Consider the following 22,220-nt stretch of genomic DNA (forward strand, 5'->3'; position numbering starts at 1 on the left):
CTGGATGTTAAAATAATGTTATAAAAACATCAGTAGCTTTGTAGTGAGTTTTTCAACTTTTTTCAATGTTTTTGCAATAACATTTTTTAGCGTTTATTAGCGTTTTTTAGTGTTTTTCCGCATTAGCTGTTTTTTTTGAAGAAAAAAAAACTTTTTGTAAATTTTTTTCTCAAAGGATCAAAAATGGTAAAAACCGACGATGAGCGACATTTTTGAGCGTTTATCGACGTTTATCAGCATTAATCAGCGTTAGAGCATTTTTACAGCTGAAAAATGTCTCTCAGAACCCACTAGTTTTGTGTTTTGTTTACTGCTCAAAAATGCCAATGCCCAAAACTGCTGATAACAGCCTATGTGTGCATGGACTCATAGGATAACATGATGGAGAGTTTAATGACTGTAGAAAAAAACGTCTACAGCCAAAAACAGCTGCTGTAAAAACGTAAAAAAACGTCCAGTGTGCATGAGGCCTTAAAGTTATTCAAACAAAGAGAGAGACTGTCCTATGATGCAATCAGATAAGGATTCTGAGAGTCTATAGCTGGTCATAGACTGGTGGAAATTTGGCCGGGTTAGCAGGGATCAGCTGAATTTCAATACATATGTGACCATCCCCATTCAACAGAAGTTAGTCGTTAGGTTTAATTATTTCGAAGGGACACGCTGGAAAGCTTTTGTTAATCAATACACAACTGAATGACCTTTGAATATATGTTATATTACGATATGATACGTCATACAACAGCATTTAACTATCCAAAAGGCAACTAGGAGGGATCAAATTTGGATTCTGCTATAAAGCCTCCCAGCCACATTCTTTTTACATCTGACAGCTAAATATACAAAATGTCCATCACAAACTGATAAATGTCTCTGAGCAATTGCTAATCTTCCCTGTATGGGAGAACCACATGTGACCCTGTGGCAAGCAGTGAATTAACAAGGACAGGCTTGAACTTGATGCTCAATTATTCTGGCCCTGTAATCACACTGGTCGCTGCAAGGGTAATGACTGCTTTAGCTTTTCTTTGAAATAAGGTCTTTCTGAGGTGCCTTTTTGCTCACTGTAAATTGGACACATCAGTCTCCCGATCCAGCCAGATCTGGCAACAATCTAATGTCTATGAGCTGCCCACAGACAACGCTGGCTGTGGGGGGTAATAGCTTTCGCATCGGTTTACAAAAACCTTGTCTGGTTGCGGTTATATCCCCCCAGTACAAAGACCTGAAGGGGTCTTGAGCTTGTCTCCTTCTCCCTATTTTATAGACCTAAACAAAACCATCACTGAGCTGACAGATAAAGATGTCTGAGGACGGCCAGCTCATGTCCAGTTTCCTTCTATGGTTGGCTTTAACTAAAAATTATAAAGTGGCACAATTTTCTGACCACTGTCATGGTTCAACTCCCTACCATGAAATACAAAGGTCTGCCTGTATCTGACAAGTGTGCATATTGTAACCAATGGCACCATGCTTATCTCAGTACTGGCTAGGAGAACATTTGGCTATCAGTGGTTATCTGCTGCCATTTTTGGTTCTACACAGGACAGTGCGATTATCATCCAAGTCTAGACACTAAACAACTGGTGTCTAATAGCTGTTGCCATTGACAGGCTTTATTTCATGCAATTGACCCAAACCTTTTCAAACAAATACTCAAGCTTGCCATAGATGGACTGAAATTTGGCCTGTTCGGCAAGGACCGGAGAACTTTTGTCGATCAACGGTTGCAGCTGTTGATCAGTATCTTTTGACAGCATCAGGTCCTAGTGTCAGAATGCAATATTGTGGCGGGAGGAATACCTCCATCAATTGTGTGGATGGAGGAATCTGTTTCTTTTTTTTCTTTGCTTACCCTGCTGACTGAACAAAAAAAAAAAAAAAACATATATGGCTAGCTTTATTCTTCCATAGAGTACCACCAAAAACACAAGAAAATAGCAATCCGTATTTGGTAATATATTTATTTAAAAAACACTACCTTGTTTAAGGAAAGGCAAATTCTATTGCAACGAGGCACTCCTCTTAAGTTTCACAAACTGTGGAATCCATGGCTGCAGATTGCAGATCTAGCCCCTTTAGCATTGGTATCTATGCAGACTCTTCAATGTTGATTTTATTGATATATACTGTATATTGAAATGACTGGTGTGTGACACTGGCAGGTGTGGGTGGTTATATACAGTGCCTTGAAAAAGTATTCATACACCTTGAAATTTTCCACATTTGTCATGTTACAGTGGTGCAGTGGGTAGCACTTTCGCCTAGCAGTAAGAAGGGTCGCTGGTTCGAATCCCAACCACGACACTACCTGCCTGGAGTTTGCATGTTCTCCCTGTGCCTGCGTGGGTTTCCTCCGGGTACTCCGGTTTCCTCCCACACTCTAAAGACATGCTGGTAGGTTAATTGGATCCTGTCTAAAAATTGTCCCTAGTATGTATGAATGTGAGTTAGGGACCTTAGATTGTAAGCTCCTTGAGGGTATAAGGACTGATGTGAATGTACAATGTATATGTAAAGCGCTGCATAAATTGACGGCGCTATATAAGTACCTGAAATAAATAAAATAAAAATAAATGTTACAACCAAAAACCTAAATGTATTTTATTGGGATTTTATGTCATACAAAATGATAATGGTTTTCATTTTTTTTTACAAATATGTGAAAAATGTGGCATGCATTTGTATTTAGCCCCCTTTACTCTGATTCCTGCAACTAAAATCTAGTGGAACCAATTGCCTTCAGAAGCCACCGAATTAATAAATAGCATTGACATCCCACTCTTTATTAAGACCATAGGGCGTATAAGATTTTAACCAATAGATCCACTTAGTTTCCAACCTGGATATTTCCCTTATTAGATGGCTACCTCTCCAGTTGGAGCCAAATTGATCTATTGCCATGAATGATGTAACCTTCAAATTACGTCTGTGGCACAAATCATAGTGCTTTGATAGACTATGATTGGGGAAGCCTTTCCGAATATTTGCAATGTGCTCCTTCGTTCTAACTTGGAATGTACGGACAGTGCGGCCCACATAATAAAGTTATGATATACACCACATTTTTGGATGTTCAGGTTAAAAAAGGTTTAATATCATACGTTTTGAAGGTGACATTAGATTGAAAAGATAAATATTTCCTATTTTTAAGAAGATTGTGTTCACAAACCACACATTTTCTACAGGGATAAAATCCTATCATTTGGTGTAAAAAACAACGGGCTCCGTGGGCGGGGCTGAGTCCGGCATTCGTGTCTATGGACGCAAATGCTGGACTCAGGAGCACGCCTGCTCGGTAACCCCCTGGCAGAGCGATTCTCCTAGGGGGTTATCTGATGCGAGGAGGAGCCAGGAGAGCCGCCGAGCAACCTCAGAAGAGGAGGATCGGGGCCACTCTGAGCAAAACGAGCTGCACAGTGGAGGTAAGCAGGGGCGTCGCTAGGGGGTGGCTTCTGGGGCTATAGCCCCGAATCTGGGGCCAATAGCCCCGAGTCTCTGCAGGGGTCCCCAAGGGGAGGGGAGGCTCTCTGGGGACCCTGATGCAAGGGAGAGGCACTCTGGGGACCCTAATGTAAGGGGGGCTCTCTGGGAACCCTGATGTAATTGGGGGGCCCTCTGGGTACCCTGATGAAAGGGGGAGGCTCTCTGGGGACTCTGATGTAAGGAGGAGGCTCTCTGGGGAACCTGATATAAGGGGGGATCTCTGGGGACTCTGATGTAAGGGGGCTCTCTGGGGACCCTGATGTAAGTGGGGGGCTCTCTGGGGATATATATACACACACACGTATATTACTGTATATACATGTGTATGCTCGCCCAAGCGTATGACTTTCTTTACTTTCTTTACTATGCTGCTATGGGCTCTAGCCCCAGATCTTTTGTAGAACTAGCAACGCCTCTGGAGGTAAGTATGACATGTTTGTTATTTAAAAAAAAAAAAAAACAGCAAGGTTTACCATAACTTAAAGGAAAAATGTACAAGAAAATTGTATAATGAGTAGCCAGCTTTAGTTACACTTTCTGAACCATTCCACTGTGCAAATTATGCTATGCATGGCATGCTCCAGACTGCTCTATTCTGTACACTGTGCAAGTACTATATATACTTTACACTGCTCTTTTTTGAATGTTGCTACCCTTTTTATAACCCATAATGTTAATCATATATTCATATTGAAGTTGTTTGTACAAATAGTTATTTGTATTACTAGGACTTCCAAGTTACACTCAGTCCGGGCTACCTTCACAATAGCCTGCATGGTAAAACGCATTGTTTTACTGTGATGGCTAGCGTAGTGCTGGCTGCAGCAGAAAGCAGTGCGATGCACATTTTTTTTACAATTTTATGTGAATTGTCACTGCAGCGGCACGGTGCGTTGTGTTGTCGTAGTGTGATATGTGATGCTACCCAGTGTCTTGCAGAAAAATGCAGACATGCTGTATTTTTGCGCACTGCACTGTTCATCACAGCAGTGTTTCAGTGTGAACAAGGCACATAGAAAACAATTATTTTCTACATGCCTAGCAGTGGCTCAGTCACAATATGTGCATTGTCCTGTGTTTTTCTGCACTCAATAAACGCAGGTCACCGCTGGGGCACATAGAAAACAATTACAGCAGCAGACACCTCCTGGCTTACAGCTCCTGGGGAGAAGCAATGATCATAAAACCTGGTCTGATTGCAATTGTTTTCCCAATGATAAGCCAGTTCCTCCTTCTTTCCCTTCTAAATTTATGTAAAGATTCAGGTGAGCCAGGCAAAAATGTTTGGAGAAGCACCAGCCAAAAGACATGCTCCCAGAGCGTGGCCACCCTAACATTTCTTTGGCCACCTTTAGTTTATCTAACAACTGCTGCATGTCCAAGCGTCTTTATTTTGGGTTTTAAAAATGATTTCCATGTAAATTGTGGATATTTATTTAAAGCCTGCAGTTATGAAGTTCCATACTTGGCGAGCAAGGAGTTAACATAAGTGACTTTTACATACCTGACATTCACTATGAAGTTGGTGACCCTCTGCTCTTCACCTCTCATCAGTCCTCCTCACCCTCTGTCTTAGTCCAGCTGTTACTTGTCTCTTACAAAGACCCGGATCATGCACTGCTTCTGGGAAAGCCCCAGAACCTCAGGACAGAGCAGTAATTAGTTTCTCTGGGGCTCATCACTCAAGATTACTTAGACAGAGTGTCGGTCCCAGTAAATCTACTCTGTAGCTTTTGCGTACAAATGTACATGTTTTATTTGGCAGAAAGTATAGGATGTATTGGCTTGCATGCAGTGTATATGGTATGGTGTGTTTCATTTTGCCTTTCTTTTTTTGTTTGTACATAATAAATAGGGGAATTTAAACTCTGTATTAAAAACCCCCCTTAACCACTTGAGCCCCGGACCATTATGCTGCCTAAGGACCAGAGGTCTTTTTCCAATTTGGCACTGCGTCGCTTTAACTGCTAATTGCGCGGTCATGCAATGCTGTACCCAAACGAAATTTGCGTCCTTTTCTTCCCACAAATAGAGCTTTCTTTTGATGGTATTTGATCACCTCTGCAGTTTTTATTTTTTGCGCTATAAACGGAAAAAGACCGAAAATTTTGGAAAAAAATGATATTTTCTACTTTTTGTTATAAAAAAAATCCAATAAACTAAATTTTAGTCATACATTTAGGCCAAAATGTATTCGGCCACATGTCTTTGGTAAAAAAAATGTCAATAAGCATATATTTATTGGTTTGCGCAAAAGTTATAGCGTCTACAAACTAGGGTACATTTTCTGGAATTTACACAGCTTTTAGTTTATGACTGCCTATGTCATTTCTTGAGGTGCTAAAATGGCAGAGCAGTACAAAACCCCCCCCAAATGACCCCATTTTGGAAAGTAGACACCCCAAGGAAATTGCTGAGAGGCATGTTGAACCCATTGAATATTTATTTTTTTTGTCCCAAGTGATTGAATAATGACAAAAAAAAAAAAAAAAATATTTACAAAAAGTTGTCACTAAATGATATATTGCTCACACAGGCCATGGGCCTATGTGGAATTGCACCCCAAAATACATTCAGCTGCTTCTCCTGAGTATGGGGATACCACATGTGTGGGACTTTTTGGGAGCTTAGCCGCGTACGGGGCCCCGAAAACCAAGCACCGCCTTCAGGATTTCTAAGGGTGTAAATTTTTGATTTCACTCTTCACTGCCTATCACAGTTTCGGAGGCCATGGAATGCCCAGGTGGCACAACCCCCCCCCAAATGACCCCATTTTGGAAAGTAGACACCCCAAGCTATTTGCTGAGAGGCATATTGAGTCCATGGAATATTTTATATTTTGACACAAGTTGCGGGAAAGTGACACTTTTTTTTTTTTTTTTTTGCACAAAATTGTCACTAAATGATATATTGCTCACACTGGCCATGGGCCTATGTGGAATTGCACCCCAAAATACATTTAGCTGCTTCTCCTGAGTATGGGGATACCACATGTGTGGGACTTTTTGGGAGCCTAGCCGCGTACGGGGCCCCGAAATCCAATCACCGCCTTCAGGATTTCTAAGGGTGAAAATTTTTGATTTCACTCCTCACTACCTATCACAGTTTCGGAGGCCATGGAATGCCCAGGTGGCACAAAACCCCCCCAAATGACCCCATTTTGGAAAGTAGACACCCCAAGCTATTTGCTGAGAGGCATGGTGAGTATTTTGCAGCTCTCATTTGTTTTTGAAAATGAAGAAAGACAAGAAAAAACTTTTTTTTTTTTCTTTTTTCAATTTTCAAAACTTTGTGACAAAAAGTAAGGTCTGCAAAATACTCACTATACCTCTCAGCAAATAGCTTTGGGTGTCTACTTTCCAAAATGGGGTCATTTGGGGGGGTATTGTGCCACCTGGGCTTTCCATGGCCTCCGAAACTGTGATAGGCAGTGAAGAGTGAAATCAAAAATTCACACCCTTAGAAAGCCTGAAGGCCGTGCTTGGTTTTCGGGGTCCCGTACGCGGCTAGGCTCCCAAAAAGTCTCACACATGTGGTATCCCCGTACTCAGGAGAAGCAGCAGAATGTATTTTGGGGTGTAATTTCACATATTCCCATGGCATGTTTGAGTAATATATCATTTAGTGACAACTTTGTGCAAAAAAAAAAAAAAAAAATTTGTCTCTTTCCCGCAACTTGTGTCGCAATATAAAATATTCCATGGACTCGACATGCCTCTCAGCAAATAGCTTGGGGTGTCTACTTTCCAAAATGGGGTCATTTGGGGGGGTTTTGAACTGTCCTGGCATTTTATGCACAACATTTAGAAGCTTATGTCACACATCACCCACTCTTCTAACCACTTGAAGACAAAGCCCTTTCTGACACTCATTGTTTACATGAAAAAGTTATTTTTTTTTGCAAAAAAATTACTTTGAACCCCCAAACATTATATATTTTTTTTAAAGCAAATGCCCTACAGATTAAAATGGTGGGTGTTTCATTTTTTTTTTTCACACAGTATTTGCGCAGCGATTTTTCAAACGCATTTTTTGGGGAAAAAACACACTTTTTTAAATTTTAATGCACTAAAACACACTATATTGCCCAAATGTTTGATGAAATAAAAAAGATGATCTTAGGCCGAGTACATGGATACCAAACATGACATGCTTTAAAATTGCGCACAAACGTGCAGTGGCAACAAAATAAATACATTTTTAAAAGCCTTTAAAAGCCTTTACAGGTTACCACTTTAGATTTACAGAGGAGGTCTACTGCAAAAATTACTGCCCTCGATCTGACCTTCGCGGCAATACCTCACATGCATGGTGCAATTGCTGTTTATGTTTGACGACAGACCGCCGCTTGCGTTCGCCTTAGCGCGAGAGCAGGGGGCGACAGGGGTGCTTTTTTTTTTTTTTTTTTTCTTTATTATTTTTTTTGCTTTTTTATCTTATTTTTAAACTGTTCCTTTCATTTTTTTTTTTTTTTTAATCATTTTTATTGTTATCTCGGGGAATGTAAATATCCCCTATGATAGCAATAGGTAGTGACAGGTACTCTTTTTTGAAAAAATTGGGGTCTATTAGACCCTAGATCTCTCCTCTGCCCTCAAAGCATCTGATGACACCAAGATCGGTGTGATAAAATGCTTCCCCAATTTCCCAATGGCGCTATTTACATCCGGCGAAATCTAAGTCATGAAATGCTCGTAGCTTCTGGTTTCTTAGGCCATAGAGATGTTTGGAGCCACTCTGGTCTCTGATCAGCTCTATGGTCAGCTGGCTGAATCACCGGCTGCATTCTCAGGTTCCCTGTTGAGACAGGAGAGCCAGAGAAAAACACGGAAGACGGTGGGGGGGGGGGGGCTTTCCCTCCCACGGCTTGTAAAAGCAGTCTAGAGGCTAATTAGCCACTAGGATTGCTTTTACATGAAAGCCGACCGCTGGCTGAAAAGAATGATACCAGGATGATACCTAAACCTGCAGGCATCATTCTGGTATAACCATTCAAAGTTGTGAATGGCGTACCTGAAGACAAAAAAATGGTTAACAATAAAGCACAGTAAACGGTAAAGTATAAAAAATTGCATACCTGAAAAGCAAACATGATAAAACATAATAACAATAAAACATTGCAGAATAGAATACAGTAAAAAAGAGCAGAACAAGAGAGAGAGAATAGAGAGAGAGAGAACAATAAAACGACAACTATTTTTTTTTATTTTATATATTTTTTTTTTTTTACACTTTTTTTGTAACTAACTTTTATAACGGTAACCGGTTCCAGGTTCGGGTCTCTCAAAATGCGATGGCATCTTGGGAGACCCTGTGAAAGTGTGCCTAGTCTGTGGAATGCTGTACCCTACGCTAATACTCAACTAGTGAATGGTAGCGTTCAAAACATTCACCAATGCAAAGACCAGGATTGTCAGGACAGGAGGGACAATAATAGTGGGTGTCACGCCTATATTCGCGCTTGCTGCAGACACGACATCTTTTTTGGGGGTTCGTTGGGTAGGGGTACTCGGGAGGACATAAAGAAAATGCCTCTCATGCAGCCGACTGCATTTGGTTGGGGATGTGAATGGGGGAAGTACGGGCGCTGCAGAAGCGGTGGGTTCCCAATTAGGATTGGCGAATGCAGCAGGAAGGGCACTATGCGCACTACGGGCCTGTGTTTGTCTTCTTCTTGGTGGCAGCGGGACACTACTTGTGCTTGCCACCTCACCAGCTTGAACTGCACTTATGGGACTCGCCACGTCACCAAGTGTTACTGCAATGCTGGTTTGACTACGACCGGGGTGTACTAGGCCGCTGGCGCTTGCCAGTTCAATAAAAAGCTACCAAAAAAACTGTTAGCGATCGTAGGGATCAGGCCTGACTCTGCGAACGCTGCAGTTATGCGTTAAGTGTTTTGTAAGTGACAGTGATCGATCGATACTGCACTTGGGTGGGCTGGGCCGGGCGGAGGGGCAAAATGCAGGTGCTAGCAGGTATCTGGGCTGATCCCGCTAACACTGCGTTTTTGGGAACCCTAAACTGCTGGGGACGCCAGTATAGATCTGATCGGATCAGATATTGATCCGTTCAGATACTATACCACTAAGGGAGGTGTATGCTGCGTGCGTGGGTGTTAGTGGTACTGGCGCTAATCTGACGCTGCTTGGGGCTGGTGCTTGCCAGTTCACCAAAATACTACCAAAAAAACTGTTAGCGATCGCAGGGATCAGGCCTGACTCTGCGAACGCTGCAGTTATGCATTTAGTGTTTTGTAAGTGTCAGTGATCGATCGATACTGCACTTGGGTGGGCTGGGCTGGGCTGGGCCGGGCGGAGGGGCAAAACGCAGGTGCTAGCAGGTATCTGGGCTGATCCCGCTAACACTGTGTTTTTGGGAACCCTAAACTGCTGGGGACGCCAGTATAGATCTGATCGGATCAGATATTGATCCGTTCAGATACTATACCACTAAGGGAGCTGTACGGTGCGTGCGTGGGTGTTAGCGCTACTGGCGCTAACCTGACGCTTGCCAGTTCACCAAAATGCTACCAAAAAAACTGTTAGCGATCGCAGGGATCAGGCCTGACTCTGCGAACGCTGCAGTTATGCGTTTAGTGTTTTGTAAGTGACAGTGATCGATCGATACTGCACTTGGGTGGGCTGGGCGGAGGGGCAAAACGCAGGTGCTAGCAGGTATCTGGGCTGATCCCGCTAACACTGCGTTTTTGGGAACCCTAAACTGCTGGGGACGCTAGTATAGATCTGATCGGATCAGATATTGATCCGTACAGATACTATACCACTAAGGGAGGTGTACGGTGCGTGCGTGGGTGTTAGCGGTACTGGCGCTAATCTGACGCTGCCTGGGGCGAGGCATATCACCGCCGGGCGATCAGGGGGCTAAACCTTTATTCGGTAATAAACGGCGGGTGCCCTGACAAAAAATAAACAAACTAACCAGCGTCACCCGTAACAGTTATACGGTGATCAGTGGTGAAAGGGTTAACTAGGGGGCAATCAAGGGGTTAAAACATTTATTCGGTAGTATATGGGGGTCCCTGACGCTATAAAACGCTGACGGCGAACCTAAATATTTAGGTCCCTAACTAGCGTCACCAGCGACACTAATACAGCGATCAGAAAAATGATCGCTTAGCGACACTGGTGACAGGGGGTGATCAAGGGGTTAAAACTTTATTAGGGGGGGTTAGGGGGGTATCCTAGACCTAAAGGGGGGTAATACTAACTGTCCCAACACTGTAACTGTCACAAACTGACACCAATGCAGTAATCAGAAAAAAAAAAAAAAAAAAACTGCTGGTGTCAGTTTGTGACAGGGGGGGGGGGGGGGGGTGATTGGGGGGGGATCGGGGGGCGATCGGGGGGGGGATCGGGGTGTTTAGTGTGCCTGGCATGTTCTACTGTGTGTGTGTTGTGCACTCACATACCTGTCTTCTCTCCTCGGGCCGGAACGGAAATTACCGAGCTGAGGAGAGATGACATCATTTCCTTTGCTGCTGTTTAGCATACAGCAGCAAAGGAATGATGTGATTGGCCGGCGGCGATCGCGAGGGGGGGGCCACGAACGGATGGCCTCCCCCTCACCTCTGATCGCCGCTGGACAAAAGACGACCGCCTCGGGCACCGGGGGGGGGGGGGGGTCAGATCGGACCCCCCACCCGCGGAAGGCAAATCACGTATATTTACGTGATTTTGCCTGTCCGTGCCACCTTGCCGACGTAAATCGGCGTGAGGCGGTCGTCAAGTGGTTAAACTTTACCCTGCGAATGGTGGTATTAAAAACTCAAATTACAGTGCCTTGAAAAAGTATTCATACCTCTTGAAATTTTCCACATTTTGTCATGTTACAACCAAAAACCTAAATGTATTTTATTGCGATTTTATGTGATAGACCAACACAAAGTGGCACATTATTATTATTTCAGGTACTTATATAGCGCCGTCAATTTACGCAGCATTTTACATATACATTGTGCATTCACATCAGTCCCTACCCTCAAGGAGCTTACAATCTAAGGTCCCTAACTCACATTCATACATACTAGGGACAATTTAGACAGGATCCAATTAACCTACCAGCATGTCTTTGGAGTGTGGGAGGAAACCGGAGTACCCGGAGGAAACCCACGCAGACACAGGGAGAACATACAAACTCCAGGCAGGTAGTGTCATGCACATAATTGTGAAGTGGAAGGAAAATGATAAAGGGTTTTCAAAATTTTTTCACAAATAATTATCTGAAAAGTGTGGCGTGCATTTGTATTGAGCCCCCTTTACTCTGATACCCCTAACTAAAATCTAGTGGAACCAATTCCACTCCATTCCAAAGTCCTCTAATTAGTAAATAGAGTTCACCCGTGTGTAATTTAATCTCAGTATAAATACAGCTGTTCTGGGAAGCCCTTTAGAGGTTTGTTAGAGAACCTTAGTGAACAAACAGCATCATGAAGGCCAAGGAACACACCAGACAGGTCAGGAATAAAGTTATGGAGAAATTTAAAGCTGGCTTAGGTTATAAAAAAATATCCCAAGCTTGAACATTTCACGGAGCACTGTTCAATCCATGATCCGAAAAAAGGAAAGAGTATGGCAAGCCTACCAAGACATGGCCATCCACCTAAACTGACAGGCCGGGCAAGGAGAGCATTAATTAGAGAAGCAGCCAAGAGGCCCATGGTAACTCTGGAGGAGCTGCAGAGATCCACAGCTCAGGTGGGAGAATCTGTCCACAGGACAACTATTAGTCATGCACTCCACAAATCTGGCCTTTATGGAAGAGTGGCAAAAAGAAAGCCATTGTTGAAAAAAAGCCAAAAGAAATCCCGTTTGCAGTTTGTGAGAAGCCATGTTGCGGGACACAGCAAACATGTGCAAGAAGGTGCTCTGGTCAGATGAGACCAAAATTTAACCTTTTGGCCTAAAATTAAAACTCTGTGTGGCGGAAAACTAATGCCGTGTACACACAAGCAGACTTGCGAACGACCGAACTTGCACACACACGAATGGACTAAAGTCCTTTCGAAAGTCCGGTCGTTTGAACGTGATGACGTACGACCGGACTAGAATAAGGAAGTTCATAGCCAGTAGCCAATAACTGCCCTTGCGTCCTTTTTTGTCCGTCGGACTAGCATACAGACAAACAAATTATTCGATCGGACTCAAGTCCGTCGGAAAGATTTGAAACATGTTCTAAATCTAAAGTCCGTCTGATTTTCGACAGAAAAAGTCTGCTGAAGGGCCGATGAAGTCCACACACGTTCGGATTGTCCGACGTATTTGTTCCGTCAGACCAGTCCGGTCGAAAAGTCCGCCCGTGTGTACACGGCATAACACTACACATCACCCTGAACACACCATCCCTACCATGAAACATGGTGGTGACAGCGTCATGTTGTGGGGATGATTTTCTTCAGCAGAGACAAGGAAGCTGGTCATAGTTGATGGGAAGATGGATGGAACCAAATACAGGTCAATCTAAGACCCGTACACACAGTCAGAAAATCTGAAGATGAACTTTGTCCGATGAACGATCTGCCGATTTTCTGATTGTTAGTATGCTGCTTTTGACAGCCGGTTATGAATTTTCAGCAAACAAAAACTGGATGTGCAGGCTTGAAAATTTTTGTCTGATGTGACCACAACATCCGATTTCCTTTTCATTAGTATGGTTTTCTGACAAAAAAAAAAATCTGAAGAGCAAGACTAGGCATGCTCAGAAATGAAAGAACACATACAAAACAATTCAACACATTACGTCACTTCTGACATTGAATTCTGTCATCAGAAAATTTTCTGATGGTGAGTACCCTCTTCACTTTCGATTTGAGACTAGCACCAAACAAAAAACTGATGAAAATTCGTCCAATAATCTGACCGTGTGTATAAGACTTTCGATTTGAGACTAGCATCAAACACAAAACTGATGAAAATTCGTCCAATAATCTGACCGTGTGTACAAGACTTTCGATTTGAGACTAGCATCAAACACAAAACTGATGAAAATTCGTCCAATAATCTGACAGAGCTTGTTTTTTTGCACTCTACTTGAAGGCTGTCATCTTTTAAAATTACTTTCCTTCTCTTTCTGCAATTTGTCACCATGGCAAGGCACTCTGCAGATCCCGGCACAGACAGTGGGATACACAGTAGAATATAGTATGCATGCACTGGTGTGCCTTCAACTAAAACAAATATTGATATCTCAGTAATGGCACAGCACTGGAAGATTTGTTAAGGAAGGAGGGATCACCCAATATCTAAAGAAATACAAAAAAGGGATATATTTTGTGGTAGTTTATTGAAAGAAGCAAAAGCTGTACAAGCCAACATGTTTCGAGGGAAAAGACCCCCCTTCCTCAGGGCGCTACTGTTTGTAGGTTGGTGAATGAGGAAAATCCCACATGGGTGTGTAATACTAGAATCAGAATTGCTCTAGGATTGTTGTGTTTCAGCACAGCGATCCTAGAGAAATTCTGATTCTGCTATTACAGACACACCCATGTGGGCTTTTCCCCGTTCACCAACCTACAAACAGTAGCAGACCTGAGGACGGGGGGTCTTTTCCCCAGAAACGCATTGGATTGACCATCTTTTGCTTTTTTTTGGATATTGTGCACTCCCTCCTTCCCTACCCCTTACAGTGCATGCGGAAACTACCTCAAGGCCATACACAAAGGAAGCAGCCTAGGCCCCCATAAAGAGCTTACCATCTTCCTTACAGGTGTAGTAGGGAAGAAAGCTTTAGAAGAGAACTCTTCCATCCAACCACTACCATCACCTAGTCATCGACTTACAACCGACTGAGTCAGTCCAGCGTGATCTCCAACCCTACAGAAGCTAACCAAATGCTAAGAAAACTTACAAAAATATAATAAAACAAAGGTCACTGTAAAAATATAAACTTACACTACCTTAACAGTGGACAGTGTCAGTAGAGTAGTGGACAGTGTTGGTAGGGCAGTGGACGGTGGGTGGACAGTGTCAGTAGAGTAGTGGACAGTGTTAGTAGGGCAGTGGACGGTGTGTGGACAGTGTTGGTAGGGCAGTGGACGGTGTGTGGACAGTGTTGGTAGGGCAGTGGACGGTGTGTGGACAGTGTTGGTAGGGCAGTGGACGGTGTGTGGACAGTGTTGGTAGGGCAGTGGACGGTGTGTGGACAGTGTCAGTAGAGTAGTGGACAGTGTTGGTAGGGCAGTGGACGGTGTGTGGACAGTGTTGGTAGGGCAGTGGACGGTGTGTGGACAGTTATAAATAGATAAATCCGCGCTTAGGACAGTGTAAGAGCTGCTGCCTATCCCTAATTAGTACCCCTAGGGGTCTAATTGCATAAATAGATAAATAATATGGGAATACAAAAGGCGCTGCCCTCTATGTTAATAAGTTGTGGGTACAGATATCACAAACTACAAGCTAAATTCAGATGACTGCGATGTATAAGAGCTCCATCAATAACTGTCATAATGCGGTCTTAGAACAAAGAAGACCATATATTTGGAGAAAAACAAAAAGTAATGAAAATAATAAAAAACACCAGTGATTTAAAAACTACTTAATTAAATATGTCCCCCCAGTGAAAAAATTGTGTCTGCCATGTGAAAAGTATGGTGGCTAAGTGAAAATATGATGTTATAAACGATGCAAATGATTAAATAGAAAATTAACCCCAATGTTCAAAAGTTTTGGGACAAAATTGCGCCAGAGAGAAAGTTGTATAGTGAAAAAATATAAGTAAATTAAAAGTGTCAGTGCAATAACAGTGTTACCCCTTTCGTAATTTATGCAAAAAATTAAATTGGGTTGTGATTAACCCCAAAGTTCAAAAATATTGGGACAATATGGCGCCTACTGAACGTGAAGTGTCCTTATGTGTGACAAGCTAATATAAAATAAAATCCAAATAAAACGCTCCCTGAGCATTAGATACAGTGGATATACAAAGATATCATGCATAAAGGATTAATTCCAGTCTCTCGTGTTTTATAGCTGTGATAATTAACTTCTACAAAGTTTTTATACATAATCCATGTAAAAGAGTATTTTTAACCAGATGGAAAAGCAGGATTCAATGTATATACTGTTTATTTCACCCTTGAGGGCACACACCAGTGACTTCTGTGCGTTTTATTCAAATGGTGACTTGAAGTGCTTGCCCCCCAGTGCTCCCCCACTCACCAGAAATAATCACCCCTGCAGGGGTACGAGCGACAGAGTGGGTGCCTTAGGGCGGATGATATTCACTCCAGTTCTGCTGCCGTTCCTCTGATTTATGCGATCCTTACGACTGTGCCAGGAAGAGTTATGTGCTCTAATGTGACCAAGCTACTCCATCGTATACCACCTTTGTCTGTTAAACTCTCCAGAGATCCAGAGAAAAGAGAAACACAAGGGGGCTTCCTTCGTGAAGTATGTCAAGTTTTTTTATTGCACATAAGCCAAAAAGTCCAAAATAACAAGCCACAAAGTAAGATAATAGTAAAACAGGCACCGCTGTATGCAGGGATGGGACCAGCAGCGAGCTGTGAGCGTGCGTCCCACCTTGCGTTCCAGCCTGCACTTCCGGGTATGACATGTGAGCGTGACTCCGCGGAAGTGCAGGCTGGAACGCAAGGTGGGACGCACGCTCACAGCTCGCTGCTGGTCCCATCCCTGCATACAGCGGTGCCTGTTTTACTATTATCTTACTTTGTGGCTTGTTATTTTGGACTTTTTGGCTTATGTGCAATAAAAAAACTTGACATACTTCACGAAGGAAGCCCCCTTGTGTTTCTCTTTTCTCTGGATCTCTGGAGAGTTTAACAGACAAAGGTGGTATACGATGGAGTAGCTTGGTCACATTAGAGCACATAACTCTTCCTGGCACAGTCGTAAGGATCGCATAAATCAGAGGAACGGCAGCAGAACTGGAGTGAATATCATCCGCCCTAAGGCACCCACTCTGTCGCTCGGTACCCCTGCAGGGGTGATTATTTCTGGTGAGTGGGGGAGCACTGGGGGGCGAGCACTTGTGGACGATGTGTGGACAGTGTCAGTAGAGCAGTGAATGGTGTCAGTAGGACAGAGGTTGGTGTCAGTAGGGCAGGAGGATGCTGTCAATAGGACAGAGGTTGGTATCAGTAGGACAGAGGACGATGTCAATAGGGCATTGAATGGTATCTGTAGAGCAGTGGATGGTGTCAGAAGGGCAGAAGTTGGTGTCAGTAGGACAGTGGACAGTGTAAGTAGGGCAGTGGACGTTGTAGGTTTTTCAGTAGGGCAGGGGACGTTGTCAGTAGAACAATGAATGGTGTCAGTACGGCAGTGGACGGTGTCAGTAGTTTTTTATATTCATTTTTTTTTTTTTTACAATTTAATTTTTCTTTCATTATTTTGTACAATATTATTTTTTTTTACACTTTTTTAGGAGCTCCGTTGGGAGGCTTTGGTTAAATATCAGGGGTCTAAACATATCCCTAATGTCTCACTTTTTGAGACAGGGAAGGGGAGGATAGAGATCAGTTTCTTTCTCTGGAGCCTCAGTAGTGAATGAATAGAAGGTGTTCTGTGCTGAGCGGTTTTCTGTTCATTCACAAACTGAAGCATAATAAACATGGTTTACGATGCTTCAATTATGAACAATACAGATTACTCACTGTGTTCTTTCAGAAAAGGAAGGGTTGGTAAATTACATATTTACCTGCTCCTTCTCTGCGCTCCATCCCAAAAACGATTCCCTGCAGCAGCTGGTGGGAGAGGAAAGGAGGGAATCTGGCAGCCCTATGGAGGGACCAGGGGAGCACATGGGGGGCCAGGCAGCCGAAAGAAGAGAAACAGGGACAGGAGGGGTGGCATTTACTGTAACCGATCCTCTTTTCTGCTGCAGCCACTGAATGCCAGTGGGAAATAGGGGAAAAGAGGCGGCTTTCAACGGCTGCAGGAGGAAAATACAGTTGATGGGTACCAGTAAGTGCCACCCCTCCTGTCCAAGTTCCGGGGGTCGGCAAGGAAGGATCGCGGTCTAACCGTCACCTGACCGTGATTGATGGGTAGATTGCGATCAACGGGTTGCCGAACTCTGTACTAGAGGCATGTACTTGCTGATGGGGAAAGTACAAAGTGTGAGTTTAATTCTGGTTTAAGGCCAGGATTGGGTTTACCAGTGGGCACAGAATGCCTTGGTCTAAAGGCAGAAGAGGCAAGGAGGCCACTTTATCTTTGTGTGTTTATTGACCTCACAAATTTTTCCCATCATCAGTATATACGTAATCTTTCTAACCTTATGTGTCCTTACAATATTACAAGCCAGGTTATGTCCAGTAAAACAAGAACATTTTCTGGGTAAAGGAGGTAATCCTATCTGGGGGCCTACAGTTCCAGTGGAGAACATCCAGCCCAGTCTGTATATCTTTCAGGGAGATTTCCTTGTACTTTCTTTATCGGAGACACTGCTATATGTAATAAGTTCCCTATAAGTTCTATATTGATGACACTCCTAATATGTTCCCAGCAGAGATACAGACAGTAAAAGCCATCAGAGGTTCCACCTGTTCTACTTTATCCAAAACAATGGTTTTGGCTGGAGCTGAACTTTATTACTATGTCTTCAGACAGGCAGAAAATAGGGAGAAGATATCTGCTTACCCTTAAAAAAAAGTCATATTAGAATTGGGAGCCTCATTGATCCTTGCACAATAGCAGCATATATGGGATACAAGCAGTTCCAAAGAAAGGGGAGGGAGCCATATTTAATCTATAAAGGTTTAATTGTTGATTTAATAACCATTACATTTTTAAAGTTCTAAGGTTATAAGAAAGGAATTTTCAGTTAAGTGACCTCTATAATGAAATGTTGAAGTAACAAATATAAATGTACCATCATCCAGAAATCAATAATCAAAAGGGTTGGAAGCCAGATCCCCAGTCAGGCGACCAAAAACAGGAGCATATTGGACTATTCCGGTACAATAATAGTGGGTAATAATATGAAGCATATAACGATAAAAATAAAAATATGATAGTTTTTATTGATGCAGAAGACAAAACAAAAGTAATAGAATAAGACATAATAAAAGTACAAGTATATCACCAGTGGGATCATTGGTATACAGTACAACACAAAATCTCAGATATCATGTTCCTCGACTAGTTTCGCGGACATAAACCGCTTCATCAGGAGAAAATCTAGAGATGATTATATTCTGACTAAACAGTCTGAACCTGACAAATAGAAAAAATACAATGGAATTTACCAAAATACATAGTGAGTAAAGTTATATTCCAGCATCAACATTTACACCAGGGTAATACAAATTGGAGGGGGGAACAAAGGCGAGTCTGCTTACCCAGGTCCCAACAGGCCCCAGGCGCGTGGCCCCACCACCCGAGGGAGATCTCCCACGGCGACCTGGGGGAACTAACAAAATGACGGGGGTAATTGGCATAGGATAAATATTGTAGGGTAATAAGTGACCTGGATAACCCCACACCGGAAGTGAAGCATAAGATGTGGAGGTAATAATGAAAGGTTAAAGGTGATAAGGTGGGTGACTAGTGAAAAATGTGAAAGGTAGCATAAAGTGAAACTACAGTGTGCAAGGAGTAAAAAGGATTGCGTATGGTGACCAATTGGGTTGAAGAATATTGCTGAAACATAGAAGTCTTTGTTTCTTATTAATCATTAGTTAATTCTAACCAGCCCTGATAGACTCTTTCTTTCCCTTCTTCCCTTTAGGTATGATTTTGCTGATGATTTATTAATTACTTCTATTTTTTTTAACCATTAATATTTAAAGCGGAGGTCCACACATAAATGGAACTCCCGCTTTTCGGAACCCCCCCCCCCCCGGTGTCACATTTGGCACCTTTCAGGGGGGAGGGGGGAGCAGATACCTGTCTAATACAGGTATTTTGCTCCCACTTCCACCCGTGGGTATCTACGCCACTTCCCGCCCCCCGCTGTCTTCTGGGAGACACACAAGTCCCAGGAGACAGCAGGGGCCAGTAGGAATGTGCAGCGCGAGTCACGCATGCGCAGTAGGGAACCAGAAAGTGAAGCCGCAAGGCTTCAATTCCTGATTCCCTTACTGAAGATGGCGGCGGCAGCACCCGAGAGCCAAGCGACAGATCGGCTTCGGGTGCCGACATTGCGGGCGCCCTGGACAGGTAAGTGTCCATATTTTAAAAGTCGGTAGCTGCAGTATTTGTAGCTGCTGACTTTTTTTAAAAAAAAATCTGCGGAAGTCCGCTTTAACTTATTTTTTTTCACTAGTTTTGTTTGTTAGTTTTTTTTGTGACACATTAAAAATGCGTAACATTGAAAAAGAACTTTATTTCATTTGTAAAGAACTTTTTAATGCTTTATATCAGGTGTCTCCAAACTTCATAAACAATGGGCCAGTTTACTGTCCTTCAAACTACAGGGGGTCAGCCTGTGGCCATTGGGAGAAGAAAATGTCCTGGCATCAGTGGGAGTAAACAATGCCCCTTCATTGGTATTAGGAGGAATAGTGCCCCATCATTGGTATCAGTGAGAGGAATGGTGCCTCATCATTGGTGTCAGTGGAAGGAATAGTGCCCCACTGTTGGTGTCAAAGGGAGGAACAGTGCCTCATCATTGGTATTAAAGGGAGGAATGGTGCACCATTGTTGGTGTCAGTGGGAGGAATAGTGCCTCATCATTGGTATTAATGGGAGGAATGGTGCACCACTGTTGGTGTCAGTGGGAGGAATAGTGCCCCACTGTTGGTGTCAAAGGGAGGAACAGTGCCCCACTGTTGGTGTCAGTGGCAGGAACTATGCCCCACTGTTGTTGACAATGGGGGCAATAATGCCTCAAGGGCCGTATAAAAGCAGGCAAAGAGCTGCATCCGGCCCCCAGGCCACAGTTTGGAGACCACTGTTTTATATCCTAGTTGTAACTTCAGGCTGGGTTCACACTAGTGCGAATTAGATGAGGATTTTCTTCGCATCCGATTCGCATGTCAGGCTCCATGGAGTCGGTTCACATATATCTATGGCGGCTCCGGAGCAGCTTGAACAGGAGTCCTGTGCGTCTTTGGCTCTGTTTCAGGGCGAATTTAGCCAAAAATTTGGGCCTGAGTCGTCCCTGAAATGGAAATCAGGGACACACCGGACCCTTGCTGTCAGCCCCATTCGGCTTTAGTATGCACCCAGCCTTAGTGTTATTATAAACCAAATTATAGAATACGTTTTATACTTTTTTTTTTCTACAATAACACTAAAATTGCTTTAAAACTAACACTGATCAAAGTAGAAAAAATCTTAGTTTTAAAATTTTGATACTTTTCTATAGATTGTGATAGAAAATAAAATAATTTTTGCCCTACAATATCACCAAAAGAAAGCCTTGTTTGTCACAAAAAAAATGCCTCACTGCTCTGGTTCATAAAAGTGATATTTATTAATCAGGTAAATATGGAATATTGCATGTGCATATTTAATCATTACATTTTCAGCCAGTCGGCGGTATTCCTTAAATTCGCATGTCCACTGGTCCCTGTTTCTACTGAAATTAAGACTCCTAGTTCCTTACCTTTTTCTTGGAGTGTTCTTACCTCGAGTCCACAGATGGCTGCTGTCCTCACTGACACTTGTACTTCTTCTTTTTGGCTTAATGTGGGTGCTTTATGAGACAGACACCCTGATTGGCTGCTCAACAGCCTTATAAGAATTTGACCTTCCCTGTATCAAAGAGACTGAATTGTCAGTAAGGATAGCAGTCTTTGGAGAACCCTGCTCCAAGAAAGAGGTATACTGGGGAAGCCATATTTTATAGCAAGGATTGCCAGCATTCTCTAAAGTGGTTGTAAACCCTTACATATACAGTATCCAATGAAGTGACTGGCCTCAGGTGATACACAAAGATAAAACCTGCTACATAAGTTATACCTGTTTATCTTTAGCCCTGTCTATTCTACAGCCCTTCAAAGTGCAGAATTCCCGAAAGCAGGGGGCGGAGAGCTGAAATTACACTCTTCGGAGCTCAGAGGAGAGCTGAGAGCTGATTGAAGGGAAGGGACACAGTACACAAGAACAGAGCTGAGGCTGTCACAGGATGTGTGCTGGAGCTCCCTCACCTTTTCAGCTTTTAGTGTCAGGAAAGCCTGTCAGAAGTGACTCATGCAGGTAGCAGAGGAAGGAGACAGCAGACAGAAATGACACTTATGCTATGTACACACGATAGGATTTTCCAACAACAAAACCGTGGATTTATTTCCGATGCATGTTAGCTGAAACTTGTCTTGCATACACACGGTCACACAAATGTTGTCGGAAATTCCGAACGTCAAAAACGCGGTGACTTACAACACGTACAAAGAGCAGAGAAAATTAAGTTCAATAGCCAGTGCGGCTCTTCTGCTTGATTCTGAGCATGCGTGAAATTTTTGGGTCGGAATTGTGTACACACGATCGGAATTTCCGACAATGGATTTTGTTGTCGGAAAATTTGAGAACCAGCTCTCAAATTTTTGTTGTTGGAAATTCCGACAACAAATGTCCGATGGAGCCTACAGACGGTCGGAATTTTCGACAACAGGCTCACATCGAACATTTGTTGTCGGAAAATCCTATCATGTGTACATAGCATAAAGCCGCGTACACACGAGCGGAATGTCGGACAGAAAAAGTCCGACGGAATCTTTTCATTGTCTATTCCGATCGTGTTTATGCCCCATCGGACTTTTTTTTTCGAAAATTCTGATGGACCTAGAAATGGAACATGTTCTAAATATT

The sequence above is a fragment of the Aquarana catesbeiana genome, linkage group LG01 (assembly GCF_042186555.1).
Source record: "Aquarana catesbeiana isolate 2022-GZ linkage group LG01, ASM4218655v1, whole genome shotgun sequence".
Taxonomy (NCBI): Eukaryota; Metazoa; Chordata; class Amphibia; order Anura; family Ranidae; genus Aquarana; species Aquarana catesbeiana.